This window comes from Myotis yumanensis, unplaced genomic scaffold (assembly GCF_028538775.1).
Source record: "Myotis yumanensis isolate MYYU_CA2020_CCGP unplaced genomic scaffold, mMyoYum1.0.hap1 SCAF_4, whole genome shotgun sequence".
NCBI classification, from domain to species: Eukaryota; Metazoa; Chordata; class Mammalia; order Chiroptera; family Vespertilionidae; genus Myotis; species Myotis yumanensis.
The window spans coordinates 25,020,301-25,039,272 of NW_027223755.1; the positions used below are offsets into that span (position 1 = coordinate 25,020,301).

Sequence of the window (18,972 nt, forward strand, 5' to 3'; positions counted from 1 at the left end):
TTTTTAATATTATATTGATAATCCTATCTAATAAAAGACAAAAAGGGTAATTAACCATACCTCCGCTACGCTTCCCATTGGCTAATCAGGGCGATATGCAAATTAACTGCCAACCAAGATGGTGGCCAGCAGCCAGGGAGCTGAAGCAAGCAGGAGGCTTGCTTGCTCCAGTGATGGAGGAAGCCAAGGTTCCCCGCCTGCCATGGCCCGGCTCTGAGCCCGAAAGCAACAATGTTTCAATTATAGAAGCTAAACAAACCCCAGATACCTGCTTTCAGCCGGCCACGGCCTCAGAGCTGGGAGCATCAGTGAAGGCAACAATGTTTCAATTATAGAAGGTAAATAAATCTCAGAATAAAAAAAAACAAGAAAAAAAGGAGAGGCTGGGAGCTTCAGTTGCCCGCTAGCCTGAAAATGGCCCTCAGCCCCTCACCCAGACTGGCCAGGCCCCCCAGTGGGGACCCCCACCCTAAAGGGGATGTGGCCAGCCTGGAAACAGCCATCAGCCCCTCATCCAGGCTGGCCAGGCACCCCAGTTGGGACCCCCACCCTAAAGGGGGTGTGGCCAGCCTGAAAAGAGCCATCAGCCCCTCACCCAGGCTGGCCAGGCACCCAACAGGACCCCCACCCTGATCCAGGACACCCTTCAAGGCAAACCAGCCAGCCCCCACCTGTGCACCAGGCCTCTATCTTATATAGTAAAAGGGTAATATGCAAACTGACCCTAACAGCAGAAAGACTGGGAATGACTGGTCACTATGACACACACTGACCACCAGGGGGCAGATGCTCAATGTAGGAGCTGCTCTCTGGTGGTCAGTGCACTCCCACATGGGGGAGCTCTGCTCAGCCACAAGCCAGGCTGATGCCTCCAGTACAGTGGTGGTGGTGGGAGCCTCTCCTGCCTCCTCAGCAGCGCTAAGAATGTCTGACTGCAGCTTAGGTCTGCTCCCCGCTGGCAAGTGGACATCCCCTGAGGGCTGCCGGGCTGCCAGATGGATGTCTGATTGCCATCTTAGGCCCAATACCCTGGGGAGCAGGCCTAAGCCAGCAAGTGGTCATCCCCCGAGGGGTCCCAGAATGCGAGAGGGCACAGGTCGGGCTGAGGGACCCCCCCTCCCCCAAGTGCACAAATTTTTGTGCACCAGGCCTCTAGTTATATTAATAAATGAAGGGATAGATCATATTCATGGATGAAAAGATTCAATATTGCAAAGATGTCTATTATCTCCAAATTGATCTAATTTTCTTAAAAGAATTGGGTATGTAGAAGTTAGTCTCATTCCAAAAGATTAATATAAAATAAATAGCTTTATCAAAGGTATGCATAACAACAGAATATCTATTAGTCTGACTCTAGAAATCCTAAGTTTTAGGAATAGTTAAAATAAATGATAATTATCAGTTAACAAGAGCAAGACATTAACCACTAAGAAATAAATATAAAAGCACTCAACATTTCAGAAATTTTACATCATCATGTTTGTAAATGGAAGCAATTACATCACTATATCTTATCAAGGTATCTTTCTTCTGTTTACATAAGTTATATTGTGTTTTTAATTATACTGAGTTTTTAAAAACAGTATTGAATGTTTATTTCAAATCATGGAAAAAAGATAATTCAAAAACATGTTAAAAATCACCTATAAACACATATCATTCAAAATAATCCATTTCAGTATTTTTATGTGTATCTTTCCAATGGTTTGTATTTATATGTAGTCATTTCTCTTTACAAAAGTGGAATTGTAATATTCGTATAATTTTGGAACTTTTTTTCATATAAGGTAAATAAATAATTTTCCATATTTTTAACCTTCAAATTTTTTATTGTTTTACTTAAATGTAACAAAATTTATTTAACTCATTCCCTATGGTCAAATATTTATTTTTCTTCACTTTTTTTCCATTATAAAACATACTGTGATGAACATTTTTGGAAGCTAAATTTTTGTACATGTCCATTGGCACTTTTTTAGGATCCATAATGACAAGAGTCATTGCTGGGTCAAAGGGCATTCTATGTGTGAAAATCTTTGCTATATTTACCAGATTGCCCTCCAAATATGCGATCAGATTTAAAGGTCATGGATAGAGTAGGAGAGGGTCCATTGGCACAGGTTCTCACCAACCATGGGTGTTACATGTATTTGGAAACTTGGCCACTTTGCTGGCAGATGCTTTAATCATTGTGAATATGATATTCTCATCTGTTGGCTATTTGTGTGTTTGTGTGTGAGAGAAAAAACTACTCCATATCCATAGCCTCTGGGTCCACCTCCTTTAGCCTACTATGCTTTTCTGAATTCATTTGAAAACATGCCTTTATCCATGAAGGAAATCAACTTAGATGCTCAAATGCTTTCCCAGTTTTTATATGATCATGTTATTGCTTAAGATAACTTTCACTTAAAGACATTTAAAAATCATACAGTAAAATATGTCTTTTCCCTCATGTCTCTCTTTTTAGAATCAATCATCCATTTCCTCTACAATATGTCACTACTGTGAGTATAATCCTTACAACCCCCGTCTAGTTCCCCTCCCCAGGAAACACATTCAATATTTTATTGTATCTTATGTGAACATGAGTTGGCATGTTTATTATATACTAGAGGCCAGGTGCACGAAATCATGCACGGGTGGGGTTTGGCCAGTCCACCCCGATCAGGGCCGATTGGGGCTGGGCTGGCTGGCAAGAGGGGCCATGGGAGGTTGGCTGTTCTGGTCATTCTGGTCGCTTGGCTTTTATATATATAGATTCATTATAATATCATGCCACTAATGTCATAAGGTGGATTTTAAAGAAAACAAGAATTATTTCATCAAATAATAGTTAATATCAAGCCTAAATGTATTCATTTTCTAGACTCCCATAAAAACTACTACAGACTGGGTGGCTTAAACAGTAGAAAGTTATTTTCTCATATTTCTGGAGGCTGGATGTCTGAGATAAGAAGTCAGCAGGGTTGGTTTCCTCTGAGGTCTCTCTCCTTAGCTTGTATATAAACTACTTCTTTTGGGCCTTCACATGAATTTTCCTCTGTGTGTGTGTCTGTTCCCTCATATCCTCTTCTCATATAAAGACATCAAGTCATATTGGATTAGGGACCACCCACATGACCTCATTTAACCTTAATTACCTCTTTAAAAACTTTATCTCCAAATCCAGTCACACTGCGATGCACTGGGTGTTAGAACTTCAACATATGAATTCTGGGGGGACATGATTCAGCCCATAACAGTGATTATTAACACAATCCTTAATACCAAGAATGAATTAAATAAAATTCTAAAGACCAGAAGCCTATAAATAATCTGTTCAATTGTTTGCTAAAAACAAGCCATCAACATTCTCCCTGGAATTTAAACAAACCCAGGATCCAGTAACATAATACTCAAAACGTCCAAAATCAATCCAAAATTCCTCAGCATACTAAGGCTAGGATTTTCTAAACTCACAAGTAAAAGTAAAATCAGCAAATACTAATCCTGTTTTGTCACAGATATTAGAATTATCAAAGACTTTAGACTGGCTACTGTAACAAACATCTAACAAATAAGGGCAAATACTTTTGAAATAAATATAATGATAGAATGTCTTAGGAAAGAAACTGATGGTGCAAGGCAGAATTAAATAGAGATTTTAAAAACTGAATAATAACTTTTTAATTTGAATTTTAAGCTATTAAAAATCTTTTATTTCAGAATTATATTTATGAATTAGTTTAATGTTAGTTTTCTAATTGCTGACATACTTGTATATTTAAAAATATTTTTGTCATAAAAGATCCAAGTCCTGCTTTTTCTTCCATCCAAGTCATTTCAATTTGTTCATTTTCTTGTTCAACAGACAGTCACAAAATTTTTCTCTGCAAGGGATATCTCTTCTGGACTTCCTCCCAGGGCTTGCCTCTCCTCTCAGAGTCTGTCCCTGACACCAATGTCATGGAGACTGGCAGTGGGCCTCAGTTCCAGGAGAAACTCCAAGACAACTTTTGTGGATAGACTTTTACAGAGAAAGTCTTGGCACAGGCCTAAAAAGGTAATTTATAACGTTCGTGTTTACGAATTATTAGAAATATAGTTTCTTCTGATCATGTGCTCTTGAGTGAGCTGGGAATCAATGGTCCATAAGTCAAAGGGCCACTCTCAAAGCTCCCACAGCACAGGTGTTTCCCAGAAAATTTATAAATATATTAAAAAATTGAATATTTTTCCTTTTGGTTAATAAAAACCAACTATAAGAAAGAGTTATATTTAAATATTGTGAATATGATATTCTCATATGTTGGCTATTTGTGAAAATGCTAGCAAAATTACTTTTCACAGATGGAACCTAAGCTTTAGATTCCATAAAATAAAATGATTCATATAGTATGTATCTTCCAAAGTACAAGTTATTGCTTCTTACCTTTTGTAATAAATCTCTAGTGACATATCAGCTGAGAAAATTTCTATAGAATCAAAAACCAATGAATGCATGGGCACAGAGAGTGTTTCTGGGACCCTGTAAGGCTGAAGGATGAGGGCTGACTAATGAAAGTATATTACAACAGTCAAGGACAGAGTCTGCTTCCCTTCTATGTCATAATTTTTTTTTTGAGGGAGAAAAAATTCCTTATTGATAAATAGGTTACAGTAAAATAAAGTGATGTGTTTTTTGGGGGAAATAAAAACTCTGAGTCTTAGTGTCTCTCTACCCTGCCTCTAGCTCTTGGCTTCTGCCTTCACCCTGGTCTCTTTGGATGATGAGGCCGTGGTGGACATGCCAGGCCTTCTTGGGCCCCTGGGGACCTCTGTCTTCCTGGTCAGTGGTTCAGGTACCATCTTGGACTCGCTGTCCATAGGAGTAGCAGCAGCTTTGGCTTTCGACCCTTTCCTGGCCCCCTGGGCAGTGACCTCTTTAAGAACCTTGTTCCCTGTCTTCTTTTTGGCCGGGGAAGTCACACCATTTTCACTCTTGGGGACTGTGGGTTTTGAGCTCTGAGTCCCAGCCTTGGTTTTCCTGTGGGCCTTGGCATCTGCTGGGCTGTCCTTGCCTTTAATCTTTAACTTCCCATGGGGCCCACTGGCACCAGGAGGGGCCTCTGTGGCCTTGTCTGGCTGTTGGGGGGCCTTCCTGGCCTTGTCCCCTCTTGCCTCTTCGCCCTTGGTCTGGCCATCTTTCTTGGGGGCCTCCTCCTTGGCCTCACCAGGTCTCCGGGGGGCTGACACGGTGGCTGTCTTCCTGGGCTGGACTTTTTTCTTTTGCTTGGGAACTAACTTGAAGCTGCCAGTGGTCCCCCTGGCCCTGGAGTTGATGGGCCTGATGAGGAGGCTGCACTGCATGCCCGTGTCCAGGGCCCGCTTCAGCAGGTACTTGAGCCAGATGGCGTCCACCGTAGGGTACTTCTGCAGGATGTACAGCTTGATGGCCATCACCGAGGTGCCCCGGCGCTGCTCACCAGCCTGCAGCACCTCCAGCACCATGTGCAGCATTGGGGGGTTGCGGCGTGGTGGTGGGACAGCATGTTGGCGCGGGCCTGGCTTGAGAGTCCCAGACCATCCGGAGGTGGAGGTCATGGAGGGTAGCGACGCTGAAGAGATCAAGGTGTCACCGGAGGCCAAGCTCCCGGGAGCCATTGCGCAGGCTGGCACAGACGCAGAGAATAATTTTTAAACATAAAAAAGTAGCATCAGCCTGGCCAGCTTGGCTCAGTGGGTGAGCGTCGACCTATGAACCAGGAGGTCATGGTTTGATTCCTGGTCAGGGCACATGCCTGGGTTGTGGGCTCATTCCCCAGTGTGGGGTGTTCAGGAGGCAGCCGATCAATGATTCTCTCTCATCATCGATATTTCTCTCTCTCTCTCCCCCTCTCCTTTCCTCTCTGAAATCAATAAAAATATATTTTAAAAAAGAGAAGGAAATCTTACCTTAAAAAAAAGTGACTTGCCCAAGGTCACATGACCTGTTTTCACAGTATTATTCCCATAAAACTGAGTTGACATAATACAATATTGAATTGAGACTAACATATTAAGATTTAAAAGAAAGTTTCCAGAAGAGAAGAAGTTCACATTCTAGAAGAGAGGGTGAATTCTATAGTGTGGAGGTTAAAAATATTATATATCCCTTTGTGGCTTAATTTTTGATTTCTAATCACAAGCACTTTTTAAATGCCTCAACTTACACAGCTATTTGTTGATTCTCTATTTTCTTTTTCTTCTGCATTTCTATTTCAGCTCATCCTCATTACAGCCCACCTCCAATTGCTTCATGTTCCAAACCTCACAAGACACTGCTTCACTGCCCTGGCATACTGAATTAGGAGGGAGCCTCCATTGCATGCTTCCTAGTACTACACAAGTCCAAGTTGCAACGGTTACATCAAATGCTATAGAATAAAAAATGTTATGTCAAACTATATTTATTACAACAAAGTTACAGGCCATTAAAATATTTTAGCAGGTCCATTAAAGTTCTTTATGGTAATATTTAACCCACAGTTCAGTTGTTTTGCTCAAAAAGTCAAGGAAACCAACCAGTTTTGATCTGTATTTCTCTGTGTTTTCATTCTGTCCCTGAAAAACATATGGCAGCCAGACATTGTGGTCACAGCCTTTAATAAATCATGATTTTGATCTGGTTTGGAATCCAATCTTTAGGGAAAAGCTTAAATGAAGTATTCAAGCAGAAGCCAGATAGTTATATCTATAGGGGAAAACAGGTCATGTGACCTTGGGAAAGTCACTTAATTTATTTCCTCTTTTATAAAATCAATGATATTGGTTTAGAAAATATGCAAGGTTTATATTGCCAAAATTATTAATGGTTCTATTAATTTTTACCTATTGAAAATCTTCATGTTCAAACCAGAATAAACTTTCCTATATTTCTGTAAATGAATAGAGGACTAAAACAGCATAGCTAAATTAAATGGAGATTTAATTCTCAGTAACGTATCTTGGGTCATTAGCACCAATCTTCTTTGCTTCTCCCAAGGCAGGAAACCAATCTTTATTTTCTCCTTAAATCTGAGATGTCCTCCATTTTAACTATGAGCTTGGTGTCTGGGAAACCAGAGCCACTTTGAGACAGCAATTCAGAGGAACAATTAGATGAGAAGTTAGGAAAATAAATCAGATATGAAAAACCAAGCTTCTAAAGTTGTTCATTCCAAGCAGCTTGGTGACTAAGGAAAAGAGAAATGCTAGGGAGTCAGCTAAGACATAGCTTGGAGACAGAAGAAACCTCACTGCACAGAGTAGGAGGGGGCGGGGAGGACGGGAGCTGTGGTGCATCTGAATGACAGATGCTTGGCTATGTTTCCCAGGACTCTTGGGTAATGCCCTTCCATTGTTCAAAATTACTTGTCTTTTTAGTGCTTATCTAATGAAGGCCAGATTATTTGTCATAGACTACATATGATTTTAATGATATGTTCTGAGCCCTTCTCAAGCATCATCTCTAAGTGCTCACCTACACCTCTGAGCCAGGTCAAACCACTAGTAGTAGGTGTAGGATCCTTGAACATGCCTGGACTCATGTGTGTGGTTGTGTCAGTCTTCCAGATATAGTTCTGGTCTGCCCTCTTCTCTGAAGCCTTCCTCGCCCACTCTAAGCATTGAGGAGCTCTCCCTTTGGTGCTACATGGCACTCACCACACTGCCTGGGATTGCTTGTTCCCATGTCTACCCATCCAATAGACCATGTGGCCTGCATATGATAGATACACTCTTATCTATAATCTCCTAATGCAAAATAGCTTATGCGTTAGTAGCACGTTACAGTCAAAGCTCTATCATAATCACTAGCCCATCTGACAACAGCACATGAGGAGACATGGCAGGTTTTATTGCCCCAATTCAACTTGAAAGGATGGAAGTCTACAGATGTTAACTTAGTTGCATGCTGTTCCAATGAATCATGGCTTCACACACACAAAAGGAAGCTATGTAGCTGGAAGAAATAAGCCATTTTCTAGGACAGTCTCACTTGAATAGAATTAAGTAAAAGTTCACCTCGATCATGAACTGTGCTGTGAACAGAGATAGTGAATGTTCTCTGATTCCAGCTCTGGCAGCAGCAGCCAACATGGACCTCTCTGGTGAAGAATTCTTGCTCTTAGTTGCAAAACCAAGGTCACACATCAACACATGGACCTTGGAATTTCTTTTCAATCCTAATAAAAATCCCACCATAAAACTAGAGAACTGCCCTAACCGGTTTGACTCAGTGGATAGAGCTTTAGCCTGCAGACTGAAAGGTCCCAGGTTCGATTCGGCCAGGGGCATGTACCTTGGTTGTGGGCACATCCCCAGTAGGAGGGTGTGCAGGAGGCAGCTGATCGATATTTCTCTCTCATCGATGTTTCTAACTCTCTATCCCTCTCCCTTCCTCTCTGTGAAAAATCAATCATATATATATATATATATATATATATATATATATAAACAACAACTACAGAACACCTTCAGAAGTGAGACTAGGCACTAAGATAACAATAATTTCTATAAACTGATAGAAAGAACTTTAAAAAAATGAAAGGGCTCTCAACGTGCTAATTATTCTACCAGCCACAAGGATAACACCATTCGCAGTCCTGTAACTTTCCTTCAGATTTATCTTACTGTAAGCTTAATGAAGAGCTATGCCTATAACTAAACTCCATCGAAACCCAAAGATTCAAAGATCACATTGAGTTACATAAAACAGTGAATATAAAGTAAGTCTGCTATGATACTGTAGAGATGAACTAATTATAAAATAAATGGTGCTAGGATAAATGCATATTAATAAAAGAAAAACTTTGATTTTGAGCTCTCATCACATATTACATTAAGTGCCCAATGGACAAGAAAGAATATTTTAAAAAATCAGATCAGATCACAAAATATTAAAAACAAAATCCAGAATGCTGTTCTCTCTTAAAGGAACAGGGTCAATTATAAGAGAAAAGGTAGCTCTTCCTTTGACAGAGATTGACATGTCCCAGGTTTTGTGAGAGGCAGGTCCAGGTCAGACTTGTCTTTGTGTTTCAGTTATCTGACAGAGTGAACGACATTTCATGGCTACTCATCAATAAGAAAATGCATATTGACTAAATTTAGAAATGAAACAATATACTACTATAAACATTGGATACTTTTGTACAATGAAATCCAACAAAACTAGGATTAAAAAAGGAATTAGAAAACACCAGAGATAAATATAACTGCTGAGGCTGAATATATAAGCTGCAATAAGAACTAATTTCATTAACAAAACCATTCCTTAAAAGGCACAAAGTTCCAGGTTTACACAATATAGACCACAAAGATATGAATAGTCTTTGAAAAAACATGTCAGTTGCATTGATAATCAAAGTAAAAAGGACACAAATTCCTGAGGTTTCATTTTTCTATTCCTTTAGGGATGAAAAAAAGGAAATGCCAAAATCCATTGCAGCCAAATTTGCTGTGCTTGAAACAATGGAAACTAGGGAAGAATTTTATGAGATAATCCTATTCTTCCAAGGGAGTAATTCAGAACATCAGCAGCAACACTAACTACCCTGTATGTCCAAAGACAGTACAGTAGCAACACTTTTAAAAATCAAAGTCTTCTTCGATAAAGATGACACTCATATCATGCAGAAAAATTTATCTAAGTTGTTATCCAAAAAAGTAGAGAAAAATTTATCTATAGACCATGATGACCCCTAAGAAAGTGCTGTGGCCACAGATGGACACAAATGGAAAAGAACCTCACAGACATAAATGTTGGCTAAGTGACAGAATTATTCATATAAACTATTAAAAATTATTTAAAGGTAAATTATACCAAAAACTTACTGAGACTAATCAACATATTTTTGAGACTAAACTATAATGAAAAGTTACCTCCAGTGGTTCTCAACCTGTGGGTCACGACCCCTGAAAAATACATCCTGCATATCAGATATTTACATTACGATTCATAACAGTAGCAAAATTACAGTTATGAAGTAGCAACGAAAATAATTTTATGGTTGGGGGTCACCACAACATGAGGAACTATATTAAAGGGTTGCGGCATTAGGAAGGTTGAGAACCACTGCTAGACTTAACCATTTTAAATTTTTTTTTTTTTTTTTGGCAAGAATCATCATATTAAAATACTTGGAAACTTCCAAATTTGGTACTATGCAACTTCACTGCCAAGATTCTAGAATATTAGACGAGATCATGCATGACCAAATCCCTCACTGAGGAATCTGAGGTTCACACAGTGACACATTTAGCTCCTGACCAGGAAGGGTGTCCCTCAATCTAGTGCCTTCCATGATACACCGAGGCTCTGGGTGCTGCAGATTTCACATGTACGAAGTGAGGCTCATTTCTGCAAAATCACTGTGAGAAGAACATGGAGTTTGGGGTGTTCAGTGAATCATAAGAAAAGCAGCCCTTTCTCTTATTGCTGCTCAGTGACTATTTACTGCTGCCTTTAGAAGTGCTGACCCAATGCGGCTCACTCCTTGCTGGACCTCAATTCTTCTTCACTCACAGACACTCGTGCCAATGCTTCCCTTCCCTCTGGAAGAAAACTCCTTTTTACTCATTAGACATGTAAGAACTTTCTAGATTCATTATTTCCACTCATTTGAAAAAAGCTCAGTTATATTTCCCAAGGCATGCAGACTAGGTACGTTCATAGGTGTTATATGGATAAGTTTCTATGGTCAAGTACATTGGGAAAAGCTCAGGGCTCGGTGTGGCAGGCATTCCCAGAGCTGTTGATGTTCATTGGGAATGAGATTTCATAGGTGAGCAGGCAGTATGTAAGCGTGCATTTGCACATAAGACCTTTCTTCTTTGGGGAACATCTTGGAAGATATGGGTGTGCACAGACATCTGGAAGACTCTGGTCCGTGTTGTTATATATCCAGGTGACCCCTGTACTCATGCTAAGGCAGACCATTGGCCCGGAATATACATTTTTTTTATTTTATAGCTCCAACAACTCTGTGAGAATAACTTTTATATTCTGGAAGAGAAGAAACTGTTCTTTTCAAAACTTGTGCAGCAAACTGAGGCTGGAGAAAATACATGGCTTTAAAATAGTTTTAACCCAGGCATTACTAATTTCCCTATTAATAGTAAATAAAGTGGGTGTCATAAAGCATTGATCACAATCAAGGGAATGCACAAGTTCTGAGATAAGTCTGGTGAAAATTCCCCAATTCTGCATTTATTTCTCAGGCGTTGAAAAGCAACTGAAAGCACTTTTGATAAAAGTCTGAATGGGTTGCCCAGCATTTCATTTCCGTGTGCTCTGACAGGCTCATGAATGGTATGACTTCACAATTCATTTCAGAGTGTCCACAGACCAGCAAGAAGAAGGGAAGGACTTTTCCTCTGGGTCCAGCATGAGAGCCAGTCCACCCACTGGCCCGTGGGGTAGTACCGCCCCTGTGTGTTAATTCCCAGTTCTGAGTATCTGCCCTCATTAGGAGCAAGTTCACTTCCCCTGCTTCAGCATTTCCCTTCGTTCACTGGAAAAAGGCAAATAAAGTGTTGATTTTCTCATCCGAATGCCTGCTAGGAAATTCACTTTCTCTAAAACCTGGAGAGACCTTTATTCAATATTGCACTTTCTTGAATTCACCACCAGTCGTGGTATCAGTTCATGTTTACTGAATGTCTCTTGGTAATAGTCCTACATACCTTTACGTTTTGTTTTTGTAAATCTTCATAATGAATTTCCCATTTCTTTTGGGTGATCGCCACTGTGGTTTATTTGAGCTTCGTTGGGTGGAAGCTGTGCATGAAATCCAATGAAATGACTTACAATGGACCCTCCCTCCAAGCCAGGGCCTTTGGCAGGTACCGTGGTCAGGGCCCACGAAAGCAGTCCATAACAGCAGAGAAACAGTGACCATGATCAGAGAGTGGCTCATGAAGGCCACATGATGACACCATAAAGATGACATTCAGAAGACCCCACACAGGGGGGCTCCCCAGCTCTCCCACGTGCCAGCTGGGTGGCCTTGGGCAAATCAGTTACCCTCTCTGTGCCTCACAGGCAATAAGGAGTAAATGGGTTAGTGTACAGAGAGGAATTAAAACAGTGCCAGGCATATTGTGAAACTTGTGGGTGTGTTATCCTTACTTTTTTCACTTAGGTTACAATGAATTCCTTGGCTTTCTCTATAGTTATGTTACTCAGATTATAATACCTTCCCTGTTGCAATGAGAAGTGAATCTTCAATCCATTATTTCCTTAACCTAGTCTGGAAATGTGTCCATATGTTGTATTTTTACGATGATTCTTGGCTCAGGAAGAAATGTCACCAGATCAACAGATAACCTTATTAAACTGTGTTTAGAAAAAAAGTGTTGAGTAAGTAGCTAAAGCTATGGTATTTCGGTGGAAAAAGAACATCTTAAAAGTGCCTACAAAGACTATCTTTTATAGAATCAATCCTTAACAATCTAATTAAATTCACTTTCAACTCAAATAGAAATGTGGCCATAAGAATTGCATGTGATCAGAATTTGTCTGAGGTGCAATGTCATAAAAACAAAAAACAAAACAAAACACCCTTTTGCTTTGCTTGTGCTTGGGGTGGTACTTATGATAAGAGCAAGAGGAGTCTTTGTTAAATGATAACACCCGCACTATTTGATTATTCACTCAACCAACCAACATTTACTGACCATAAACAATCGGTAAGGTGCTTGTGGAGACACGAAGTTGAAAACACAAGGGTCCTCACTCCCCAAAGCCTTAGAACATGGAGAGAGTTAGGTGCTCTACGTTGTAAGATACACAGTGAAAATGAAGTCAGGTATTCCCCCAGGCAGCACTGGAGACCTTAAGAAGCTATGAAGCTCCCCGTTCTCATTTACAATGTCCGTGAGTTGTGCTTCTTACCCTGACCCAGGAAGCACGCTCACGGGGGAGGTGTTGCTTTTCGTCTGGATTATATAAGGTCATAACGAGAGCCATTCTACGTCACATTTATGGTTTTTAAAAAGCCTCCATATATTAAGACAGATAGTATAAATATACTATCAAGAGGACCACAACACAAGAAGTCTGCACATTTTAAGTTTAAGAATCAAACAGGAGATTTCAAAAAATGGGCTACTTTGAAGTAGATCTAATAAAAAAGAGTCCTGAGCCTGAAGGGTGCACAGGCAGCTGCCCTCTGGATTCAGGGATGCTCAAGGCGAAAGTGGGGCCCTCTTTTCTGGGGTTCATCTCTAAGTCTCACCTGCATCCTTTACTTTTTGTTTACCTTACATGAAGTTCTGTGTCACTGGACCCTGGAGAAGTGTGGAGAATGGAGGATTTCTGTCAATCATAAATGCAGAGAACATTTACAAAATGGCATTCATAAATATTTAGCTAGTTCATATTGGTTCCTATTTAAATGGTATGTTTGCTAATCAATTTTTAACTTTACTTAAAAAATAAGTATCACAGATCACATCTTTTATGAATAGAATCCAAATATGATGAGATCAAAGGTTAAATCTGTCCCCAAAATGTCAGGAAAGAGAATGAGAACAATACAATGCATTTAAAGCAATCTGCAGGATAGCAATATAAGCTGACTAAATCCAAGACCCAGAATTTCAAAAGATAAAGTGAAAATAAAAGGAGATGCAGTGAATGCGAATGCCTCATTATTTTTCTTAGCTGAACTGAGTGTCTGATAATGTCCTATAAAGACAGTTCTGTAAAACACAAAAAAAGAAAAGTTAATGACTTATTAATGAATTCCTACGGTGAGTAGAGAAAATAATTCATAAATCTACTGAGAATGTAAGGAAAGGGAATAATTTTATAAAAATTTAAAGCCTTAGGGGTTTCTTAGATTTTCAGCCAACAGGTTCTACTATTTGAAACATGTTTTAATCAATTTCATTGTGTGTGTGTGTGTGTGTGTGTGTGTGTGTGTTCTGGATAGCGATGATCCCAGGGAATTTGGGAATTTATTACTTTTGGAAACTCTTTCAGTGGTATAGGAAAGACTAAGATATTTACAGCTCAGCATTGGGAACAACAATGACATTAAACACTGAATTATCACAGTAAATAAAATGCCACAAGGAATATAATGATAGTGAGCAAGACAGGCTTGTCCATTACAACCAGATGACACAGAATGTCCACACTCCCCCGTTTTATTTAGTGCCTTTCCAGAAGTTAACCTCATCAAATAAAAACAAATAACTTCATTGAATAAAAAGAAAATAAGGTAAAAGTTATAAATACTGAAATTATTATAAAGTACCATCAATCTACACTAATAAAAGAGAAACATGGTAATTGGCGTACGACCGCTACCCTTCCCATTGGCTAATCAGCGTATCCTTATGCAAATTAACTGTCAGCCAAGATGGCAGCCGGCAGCCATGCACTGAAGCGAGCAGGGAGCCTTGCTTCCTCCAGGGACTGCAGACTCCAACGTTCCCCACCTCACTTGCCGGACTCTCAACTGCAACTCTAAGCAACTATTACTATGTTGCAAATAAGAAGCTAAACAAAACCGGCTTTCAGTCAGCCCCGGACCGCAACATTGTATCCATGTTTTCAGCAGCGAGGCCTCAGAGCTAAAGCTGGCCCAGAATTAAAAAAAGAAAAAAAAAGAAAACAAGGAGCGATTGGGAGCTTTTAGTCAACTGACAGCGGGAAAACAGCCCTCAGCCCCTCAGCCAGCCTGGCCAGGCACCCCAGTGGGGACCCCCACCCTGATCCAGGACACCCTTCAGGGCAAACCAGCCGGCCCCTACCCGTGTACCAGGCCTCTATTCTATATAGTAAAAGGGTAATATGCCTCCCGGCACCGGGATCAGCGAAGCAATGAGGCTCCCGGCACTGGGATCAGTGGAGCAGCGAGGCTCCCGGCACCAGGATCAGCGTGACAGGGGGCAGCGCCCAAACCCCCTGATCAGCCCTGCTCTGTGCCTGATAGGGGGGGAGCTCCCCAATCCCCCGATTGCCCTGCGGCTCTGTGTGTGACAGGGTGCAGTGCACCAACCCCCTGATCGGCCCTGCTCTGTGTGTGACAGGGTAGAGCCATAACTTCTCCATCGGCCCTGCCCTGAGTGTGACAGTGGCAGTGCCCCAATCCCCTGATCGGCCCTGCTCTGTGGGTGATAGAGGGTGGCGCCCCAACCCCCCTCCACGGGCCTTGCTCTGTGTGTGACAGGGTAGAGCCATAACCTCCCCATTGGCCCTGCCCTGAGTGTGACAGGGTGCAGCGCCCCAACCCCCTGATCCGCCCTGCTCTGTGTGTGACAGGGGGTGGTGTCCCAGCTCCCCTATCAGCCCTACTCTGTGAGTGACAGCGGGGAGCTCCTCAACCCCCTGATGGGCCCTGCTCTGTGAGTGACAGGGGGCAGCGCCCCAACCCCCCTGATGGACCCTGCTCTGTTAGTGACAGGGGGTGGTGCCGCAACCTCCCCATCGACCCTGCCTTGAGTGTAACAGGGGGCGGTGCCCCAACCCCCCAATCAGTCTACACTGAGGGAGGCATTGCAACCTCCCGATCTGCCCTGCTCTGTGCATGACGGGGCGGTGCCCCAACTCCCCAATTGGCCCTGCTCTTGAGCCTGACCAGGGGCTGCACTTAGGGATTGGGCCTGCCCTCTGCCACCCGGGAGCAGGCCTAAGCCAGCAGGTCGTTATCTCCCGAGGGGTCCCAGACTGTGAGAAGGCACGGGCCGGGCTGGGGGACCCCCCCCCCCCCCAGTGCACAAATTTTTGTGCACCGGGCCTCTAGTTCTATATAATAAAAGCCTAATATGCTGTGTCTGGTCATCTGTTCAGCCAATCAAAGGGTAATATGCTAATGATATGCTAAGGTTGCTCAACTGCTTGCTATGACATGCACTGACAACCAGGGGGCAGACAGTCAACTGGTTGACCAGTCTCTATGACCATCAGGGGGCAGATGCTCTGTCTGGTAGGTTAGCTTGCTGCTGGGATCTGGCTGATCAGGACTGAGAGAGATGGGCCAGACATGCCCTGGAGCCCTCCCGCGATCCCTCCACAGCTGGCCAACCTCCTGCGTCCCTCCCTGACCCCAATCATGCACCAGTGGGGTCCCTCAGCCTGGCCTGTGCCCTCTCGAAATCTGGGCTGAGGGACCCCCTCCCCCCACCTGAGTGCACAAATTTCATGCACCAGGTTCTAGTGTAATTATAAATTAGTATTATTCACTGATATGATCATCCATATGGGGAAGAAATAGAACAAAAAATAGGATTAAGAGTGTTCAATTAGTTGGCCTGTTAGAAGCTGCAAATATTAAAATTGGGAGTTTTTCCTATATGTCAGAATAATTCATTAGTACGTATAATTTGTAAAAATTAAAAACCCATTCACAGAGTTAAAAATATATAAAATACTTAGAAATTGACAAGAACTGTACGAGGCCTCTATAAACAAAACTATAGGATTTCCTTGCTGTATAGGGAAAAAAGCACGTGGATGTGTTGCTAAAGGTACAAAATAATATTCTTGGGCATAAAGGCTTGGTGCTGCAGAGAATCAGAATTAGTGAAGAGCTAATCAAAATCGGTACTTTGGAGAAACTGAGTAACTCAGGGAGGTTGGAAAGAAGAGAGCACGCCATAAAGGTGGCTGCTACAGGATCATGGTAACAAAATGCAGTTTCATCCTGAAAGAGGATGAGTGCCCACCACAAGGCCATGTAGCTGCCAAATACATACCATGTGCACTGTCTAAAGCCTGTGGATATTCCCCATGACGTTACAATAACCATATGTAAAGGCTAAGGAAATCTGGGCTTTGAATTATGTATGCATTCTAATGGTTCTGCAAAGAGACATTTATTAGTTGCCGTCACATTTTAAAAATTCACATTTCATCTTATACTTGAAAAATGCCTTACAAGTCATTGAGAAAGCAAACAAACAAACAAACAAACAAACAAATACTATATAGTACCTCATTGCAGAAAGAGGCCAAGTATGTGTTTTTAGGCCATGCTTAATTATAATTAGAACTTCCCTTATGTACTGTTGAAAATCCAAGAGAATACAAGTCCAAGAGAATAAAAGTATCAATAATGGGAACACAATGCTCATATGTATATTTAAAAAGAAAGAATAAAACAAATGATAAGAGTTTAATATTAGAAAAATATCAGTGAATTCAGACAGACCTTTCTTCACATCACTGTAGCGCATAAGAAATATACTTGAATACCTCCCATTCAGGCTCATTCCGAAGTCTCAAGGCCATAAATCTCAAAACATAACATTCAAAATGACATCTGAATGTTGAGTGTGTGCATAAAGGCTGAACACCATGGAAAGAAACTCGGGCAGTTTCTTCAGAATGGAAATACATAAAGAATTTTTGAAGTGGCCATTTTTATACTAGATAATTTTACATCCCCTTAAACTAGATATATTTTAGTACTCATTTTAACTACTTTAAAAAATGAAACACTTTAAAGATAAGAAAAATACAAAATAATACTGTAAAATCACCAGTGAACCTGCCATCCACACCTACAGAAACAAACGTCAACAATTCTAAGAAACTCTCTTCCTCTCTTCACAGAGGCAACTGGCACCCAGTCTTCTATACTTCCACCACGTCTACATGTCACCATAAACAAAAGCAGTGTTGCTCTCTCTGTTTTAACCATATGAAATGGCATCTGTATTCGGCCATTTGCTAGTCTTTATTCAATTTGATGTTTGGGATGTTCATCTCTGCTAGAATATCCAAACCCAGTTCATTTTCTTAATTTCTGATTAATCTTCTTGTCTCTAAATATAGCTTCAGTGAATTATTTATTTTCCTACCCATAGACATTTGTAAGCTGTTCTCAATTGTTCACTCGAATAAATGATGCTGAAATAAGCATTCTGGAACCTGTCGCCTTGGGGATACTCACTAAAGTCTCTCTAAGTAGAATAAGCAGTGGGATTTCTGCATCAAAGTAGGTATAATTATATCTTCCTAAAGTAGTTATTTAATTTTCACTCCCAGCAGCAGTACAGCAGTTCTTCTTTTATATGCAATCTTGTTTCAAGTATCTGAGACTCTCAAAATGTTACTAGTCTGGTGGTTGTGCAATGGAAACTGCTTATATAATATGTATTCTTCTGATTACTAGGGAAGCTGAATATCAATTCCCATTTTTTATATCTTTTCCATATATACATGGAACGTATATATTTCATGATTTGTAGAATGGAGAACTTTTACCAGCTCTCTTCATGACAGACATCTTCTCTTGGACCTGAGTGTTTCTTCATTTTTGTTGTTGTTATTGTTAATCCTCAGCCGAGAATATTTTCCCATTGATTTTTAGAGAATGGAAGGGAGAGGGAGAGACAGAGAGAAACATCGATGTGAGAGAGATACATTAATTGGTTGCCTCCTGCACACACCCCAACCAGGGCCAGGGAACCTGCAACTGAGGTACGTGCCCTTGACCAGAAATGAACGTGGGACCTTTCAGTCTGCAAGCCAACGTTCTAGCTACTGAGCAAAACTGGCTAGGGCTCTTCACTTTTTGAATGGTGTTTTTGTACAACTGAAAATTTCAATTTCAATGTTCTAAAATTACCAACCATGCCTTTTTAGTTAGTGCTTTTGGAGTCTAAAGTTCTCACAAAAGCAGGAGCCATAAAGAAAAAGATTTAAAAATTGAAGCACAACTGTTGTGAGAATGTAAATTGGTGAGAACACTATGGAAAACAGTATGAAGTTTCTTCAAAAAATTAAAAAGATAGAACCACCATATCATCCAGCAAAACACTATGTTGAAGACATAGCTGCATCCCCATGTTCACTGCAGTATTATTCACAACGACCAAGACATGGAAACAACTTAAGTGTCCATTAATGAATGGATGAATCAAGAGAATGTCACACACACACATACAATAAAATATTACTCATTCATAATAAAGAAGAAAACCTTGTCATTTGTTAAAATATCAATGGTCTTGAAGGCCTTATGGTAAGTG

At 41.0% G+C, this 18,972-nt stretch overlaps 1 protein-coding gene and 1 pseudogene across 2 annotated transcripts in view; both read right to left on the minus strand.

Annotated features, from left to right (window-relative positions):
• The window catches only part of ADCY2 (adenylate cyclase 2), a 283,755-nt gene that overhangs the window by 158,320 nt on the left and 106,463 nt on the right, over positions 1–18,972 (minus strand). The gene's annotated exons all lie outside the window — the stretch shown is intronic.
• On the minus strand, positions 4,714–5,628 carry LOC139008041 (histone H1.8 pseudogene; annotated as a pseudogene).